Source organism: Sesamum indicum, linkage group LG12 (genome assembly GCF_026168435.1).
Source record: "Sesamum indicum cultivar Baizhima isolate 11 linkage group LG12, ASM2616843v1, whole genome shotgun sequence".
NCBI classification, from domain to species: Eukaryota; Viridiplantae; Streptophyta; class Magnoliopsida; order Lamiales; family Pedaliaceae; genus Sesamum; species Sesamum indicum.
The window spans coordinates 2,580,006-2,587,246 of NC_142668.1; the positions used below are offsets into that span (position 1 = coordinate 2,580,006).

Genomic DNA, 7,241 nt, shown 5'->3' on the forward strand with positions numbered 1-7,241 from the left:
CGATTGAGCAATACTCGTATGTTTATACGAAATGGCTTCTATTTTTTTCTTTAAGGGAGCATACCAACCCTTTTATATTCAAGATTTCTCTTTTATATGATTTTTTCGTTTTCCCTTTTCATAGACTTTTGAATTAAAGATTAAATTTTTTTGTTGCGGTATGAATGCATATGCATTTAAATGACACCGATCCTGATTTTCTTGTTCATTTATGTTAGAATTTGCAGCTTTGATGCTCAAGGAATCCGAGAGCATGGTAACTACTTCAAAAAAAGTTGAAGGCATTGTATGATAATATGACAGTGTTGATGTATTGATATTGTAGTGTTTATGAATCCTGCAGTGAGATTAGGACCCAAGTTGAGTGAAACGGTAAAAGGAAAGCTGAGTTTGGGGGCGAGAATCCTTCAGGTTGGTGGAGTGGAGAAAGTATTCAAGCAGAAGTTCAAAATTGGCGACGATAAAAAGTTGTTGAAGGCTTCTTAGTGCTATTTATCGACAACAGCTGGGCCGATAGTTGGAGTACTCTTCATTTCAAATAATAGAGTTGCCTTCTGCAGTGAGAAATACATCAAATTCTCTTCTCCGACTGGAAAGCTACTCAAAGCACATTATAAGGTAAGTGAAATTACATAATCTTCTTGCATCAGCTCCATGGAATTATAACCTCATTATGTATCCTATCGAAAGATGGAATCTGAAAATCTTAAACATTACCGTATCTATATGCAGGTGATCTGAGTTCTGAATCGACTATTATCAGACAACTCAAATGTATCCAGACCCCAAGAACTCCAAAGTCTTATCATCAAACTTACCCAACTCGAATGGTTCAAGTCACCCTCACTCGTTGTTCCAAATGAAGTCTTGGAGAAGGTCCTGTCACTCATAGATTCACACAAGGACAAGAACTCGGTTTCACTTGTCTGCAAAGACTGGTACAACGCTTTTCTGATTTCAATATATTGCCGCGAGATTAGGGTGCTAACGTGCACTCCTCTGAATTTTTCTCAATTTTTATGTGATTTTTAGAAATCAAAGTTGATTCAATTATTGAAGGCTACTGTTTTGCCATCAATAATTGCTGCCATTGCATGTGGTGCTTTGTATCACTGAAGAAATTTTTCAGTCAATTTCTGTATACTTTGTACTCTTCTGAGACATCTCTCGGCTATTAAGTTACTTTTTTTCTGCACTAAGTCACTTGGATGCTCTTTTTCTGCACTAAGTCACTTGGATGCTGATTACTGAAAGAAATTACTATTTACCCGTGAAGTGTACTATCCTTCTCTCTCTATATAATGTGTTACAACTCTTTATGCGATTTGCACTTTCATTCTATTTGTCGAGCTTATTCTGCCGAAAGTAAAGTATTGCATTGCAATTGTTTACACATTGTTGGTCGAGTACTCTCATCCATCTAATATTTGGCTTTACCATTTTCTTGTTATTAAGGTATGTATCTTACTTTCGCTCACTAATCGTGATCTTAAATGTTATATTCTTTAAATTTTTAAGATGAAAAATGCTTAATTTGGTTTTGCTTCTTGTTGACGTTGCAAGGCATGATGAATTACTTCGACTGGTTTGTCATTGTGCTCTGTTTGGTTGGTTAATTTCTTGATGGGCTTCAATGTATTGTATTTCTCTTTCTTTAAAAAAAAAGTTTTTTTTATTTTGTTGAAAAAAATGTATGTTAAGTGCTTTTTTTATGTGCTTATATATATATATATGCATATAAGGAATTGAAGTTTGATTAGGGTATTTTGTTGTTTTAATAATGGTGTTCTAAGTTGTAGTTTGCGAGTTGCACATCTTTTTTAATGGATTGATTACTTGCTTTGTTTGTAATTTATAGTTTTTATTATCAAATCACATTTTTCATTATATATTTTATTGTATTTAATATATATATATATATATATATTATGGGTACAAAAATAACATATAATTTAATGATTCTTTGCTTTCTGCAAAGGCAAAGGTGGATTAGAGGTGTAGTGATGAGATTGTGGACATGAAGGTGACTTGTACATTAGAATTTTATGAATAAGGTGGGGTTGGTTAGATTCTAAAATAGTGTAATTAATTAAGATTGGATTGAAGAAAAAATATTTTTGCTTATGCATTCATTCATGATAAAGGATAAGATGATGAGATTGTTTTTGTTTTTTGTGATGATGACAAGCGTTTAGGTATGGAGAATAATAGTGGGTGGGTGGATGCATATGATGAATGGCGTAGCAGGTAAAAAGTAATGTAAATGAAGGTATAGGAACAGTAGCGGTTGAGATGGGGTCTTGTCGGGGCTAATTTAGCATTTACTAGTTGTAAAGGCTAGAAACGGAATGCCGATAGGCGGGTCATATTTTTCTTTTTGCATTCACAGTTAATATCGATTTTGCTATAGGAACAGGGAGTTTTACTTAGTTGAGCTCTCATAATCACTTGGGATTCACTTAATATGAGTGTATATGTTAATTAATAATCGTTTCTCCTTCTTTGGTTAAAACTAGAATTTGATGGAAATAAAATACTCAATCAAATTGTGACAAAAAGTCAAATCCTTTTTATAAGAAGCAGCGAAAGATCAAGATGGTATAGTTTTAATTATCTTGTAATTACTATATTATACATTAACAATAAATTATATTCGCAAATTAGTGGTTGGTGAGAGTGTAAAATTGATTTTACACCCCCCTAAAATCATTGTAAAGAGTGCTTTTGAAAGAACAATTGAAAGAATAACTAATTATTTTTTGTCCACTTGATCTTTAGTGTGGTTTATCAATACCAGAATATTTTTTCAATTTCTTTAATATTTCATTTTTATGAACATATTTTTTTTATATTGAATATTTTTATCATTTTATTTATTATCTAAAAACTAAATAAATTTAATTATTATTTTTAGAATGTAAGTTTAAAATAATTTTTATATCTTGACAAAGAATCTACTAGATAAGCAAACATTAATAATCACCAAAACTGAACCGATATGGATTTAATTCAATATTCAATAAAATATTGCACATACCAAAATTTTTAGTCTAAGTCTTCTACTCAATCTACAGTTATCGGTGCATAAACCCAAAATTGTCCAAATTAAATATTAGGATTTTTTATTTATTTGTTTGTTTTATGTTATTATTATTATTATTGTTTTTTTTTTATTTTTGGTTGAGAGAGTTTTTAGGTTTACTGGACTTGTGAGATATGGGCTAGTCGGACGAATGATTTATAGGCCTTAAATTCATCATAATGAGAACAACGTCAACTGCAGATACTAACAGTTAGTTAATAGAAATAAGAATCTTGTAATTAATATGATTGTGGATGAAAAAAATTATTAAAAGTTGTTTCGCTTCACCATATAGATGCATCGATCGGACGACATAGGTTCTTCGCATACGTCTCGCGTGGAAAAAAATGTATGGACCCAGTACACGAAACGAATTCTCATCGAGTTTATGCACGAAGAGTTTGTAAGCTATCGTCTGCAATCATCAACTTTTCCACCCTCTGTCTGGGCTCGTATAATCGATAGGATGAATTCGACATTCGGCCAAAGCTATGTATTTAACCCGGAACAACTCAAGGGTAAGCTAAACAGGATGCGTCGTGCATGGCGCCTTTTAAATGACCTTGTTAATAGGGGAACTGGGTGGGGATGGGACTACGAGTGGAACACTATTACAGATGAGTTTGGACGTTTGGAGGAGCTCTGTCGGGTATTAACCTTTTTGTCTTAAATTTATATAGAATGCGGATGATACCGAACATCTTGTTTTAATTTGGTAAAGAAACATTCCACGTTGCTCAAATAAAAATTGCCTAAAAACTGCATATGTAGGAAAATTCAGAGCACAAAAAAATTGTTGAACATGGGATACCGCACTTTGACCTGTGCACCCAAATGTTCGCAAGGAACACCGCAACGGGGGGCGTTGCACGGTCCTCCGGACAACCCACGCGAGGAGGTCAGACTGTATCCATCGGCGACGATGAACATATGACAGGTGAGAATTCGGGTAGTCGCCGTTCGTGTGAGGATTATGAGGATACAACATTCTCCGAGTCACAATCGATGCCGACACCTGGTGGGTACTTACCTACTCCTGCGGCACAGAGTTTTACTTCACCATCTAGTAGCAAACGCCCAACAAGGCGCGGGATGAGCGAATTGCAAAGCAAGAAGTTTGAGACAATGGACAAGTTGCAAGAGTCACTGCAGGGAAAGATTGACAGAACTGGTGTTAAAGCTACGGAGTCTATCGAGCGTTGCGTAGATGAGTTGACAAAATTTAATGATCTGCCTGATGTAATCTTCACAATAGCGTTGGAGCGTTTTCATAGTCATAGCACGCGAACATTATTCCTCCGTTTAGATGATGACAACAAATTGCGTTGATTGTTCTCATTGGGAAAGTAATTCATGCTTGTCATAGGGGATTGAATATGGGTTAAATAGCTATGTGTGTTCTTGTTCAAGTTTATAATCGGTGTGCTGTCGCACTCACCATGGGGTTGCACATTTGTACTTTGTTAGTTTTAAAGTATTCGTCTATTTAATATGATTGCTGTTGCTTATTGTCTTAACTCGAGATTCCATATTGTGTCTCCTTTTTTTCTTTTTCATATACTAGTGCAGAACTATGGCTAGTGCAAGCGAGAGAGCTGTTGAAGACACAAATTCATCTAGTGGCAGCCCGGGGACACCCGGGACTCTAGGCAGCAACGAATCTGCTGTCCCTGAAGAGTTTTATGCTTTTAGAGATATGATCTGCCCGGAGCTGTTTAGAGAAAATGTCCCTCATAATACTAGTTCGTTGCAAGGCGAAGGATGGGTAGCCGAGATAATGACAACTCCACACACGGGCAGGTTTTATGATAATATTCGCATGACAAAACCATGCTTCTACGCTTTAGTTGATGCGCTAACTTCTAGGGGATTGCTGCCTCACGGTCAGACCTCGAGAGTTAGCTCCATTGAGGAGGTTGCACTCTTCATGCAGACGGTCGACATGCATAAACGACAATGCGACAATATGGAGCAATTCCAACACTCACTTGAGACTATTCACCATAGATTCCACCGAGTGCTATCTGCATTGTGCGCTATGGCACCCAAACTAATCACTCGCCCAAATTTTACAGACACTCATCCGAGTGTGGCTACCAATTCAGATTTCTACCCTTACTTTAAGGTAAAAGTTGTATCTTAATTATCTACAAGAAGCCGCCTTGCATTGTCAACTAAGTACTAAGCAATTCATAGGCATATAACTATGATCAATTCATACTTTAACATTTTTTTCAATGAACCATAGGATTGTGTTGGAGCGATGGATGGGACTTTGGTGCCGGCATGGGTCCCGCAGATAGATCAGAATCGATATCGATCTCGTAAAAGACGACTAGCTCAAGTCGTTTTGGCTATTTGTGACTTCAATATGAATTTTACATACGTGTATGCTGGGTGGGAAGGGAGTGCGGGTGACGCACGTGTCTTGAACCATGCTATATCACAGGACCGAAATTTCCCTTTTCCTCCAAATGGTGAGTAAACAAGTTAACACAATTCCATTATACTCCATAGTTATTCAGAAAGAAGCAATCCTTATATTATCAATGCTGATAATAATTTATGAAGTACTGCAGGCAAGTATTATCTAGTGGATGCTCGATTTACAAACTATCAATGTTTTCTTGCGCCTTATAGAGGTACTCGATACCACCTAGCCGAGTATAGGGGCCATGGTCTCCGATATCGTACCCCACATGACCTATTTAACCATGCCCATTCTCGTTTGCGAAATGTAATTGAGCATTGCTTTGGAGTACTGAAGAAGCAGTTTCCAATATTACAGTGGGGGATGGCGAGCTACCTTCTTCAGCACCAAGTGTATTTAGTTATTGCTTGTTGTACACTTCATAACTTCATCGTAGGTTCAGTCATGATGACATCATTTTCAACGAACCAGAAGATGAAATTACTCCCGATATGGATGCATTTTACCATAGAGGACATCCTACTGTGACTGAACTAAAAGCACAACGCATATTCCACGACAACATAACAATGCAAATGTGGGCATCTTATAATCCAACCTAGGCATTGGTAAACGTAATGTGCAACTTGTGACTAGCATGTAACAAGTACGAAATGAGGATTGTGATCCAAAATTGGTTAAGGCCGTTACATTCAGCCTAGTATACTACCTTTAAATGTGTTCGACATATAATTTAGATGTTCATAAGATTTTAATTATGATATCAGCTCGGTGTATACATGCTTTATATTTTATACTTTAAGATTAGTTGTTGCATGCATGGCATATCGTAGATACTTGGAACGGGCTGGCTTTCCACAGGAGGAGCATTGGACATTAAATGTTGAGCAGCGCTTAATGTGGATGATTGTGGATGACATCACCCGAGTCCCCATGAGAGATGATCGACGTGCGGAGGCACACATGAATCAGTGGGTTCGTGGATTACGACGGCATTTTGGGTATCATTACATACAGGATCAGGTCCGTCAGAAATTCTATGAATTGAAAGAGCGATTTTGTCAGTACCACGAAATCACTCAGATACCAGGAATTTATTATGATGTTGAAACATTTTGTATGGATTTTCCTGACGAGCTACGACCACATACGACACGGGTATGTCATGTTATCGCTTTAATTAAATCATTGCAACCTAGTAACTGTTTATTCTGTATTAGTATTTATTTTTCATTGACTGATTGTCAATATGAACCTGTTGTAGATCTACCCGTTGGCTAGACGATACTACATGTACCCAAAGCCTCATTACCCCAGCATGCTCGAGATATGGGGCCCAATTAGACTACCCCTTGGTCCAGCTGAGATGCACAGTGACAGGGGGCATAGCCGAGATAACGCACTGCGTAGTTTTGTGAGAGGTGGCGAAGAAGCCCCCATTATCATATCGGGATCCACTGCACCAACTCACCAAAGCATACACATATAGCCAGTTGGGATGTTGAGGAACAGGTAGCTCGTGGGGATGGTGGCCCACGATTGGCGCGCAATATTTCATTAGTGCCACGTAGAAATCTGGACATGGGTTCGGGAGTTGGTGGGATCGGGTCATGGACAGATTACATTCGTCGCTTTGGCGTGAAATCCGACCGTGGAGGCCATTCGTATAGTGAGGGAGACAGTACAGCACGCTCGCGGCGACCAACCGAAATTCCACCACGTCGACGT

General features: G+C 37.6%; 1 long non-coding RNA gene across 1 annotated transcript; it reads left to right on the top strand.

Moving 5' to 3' along the window:
- Nucleotides 1-216: 216 nt before the first annotated feature.
- On the top strand, nt 217-1,184 carry LOC148784627 (uncharacterized). The gene is made up of 3 exons (XR_016063365.1): nt 217-256; nt 344-618; nt 733-1,184. It is a non-coding gene; the product is annotated as an uncharacterized LOC148784627 (long non-coding RNA).
- The last annotated feature ends 6,057 nt before the right edge of the window (nt 1,185-7,241 follow it).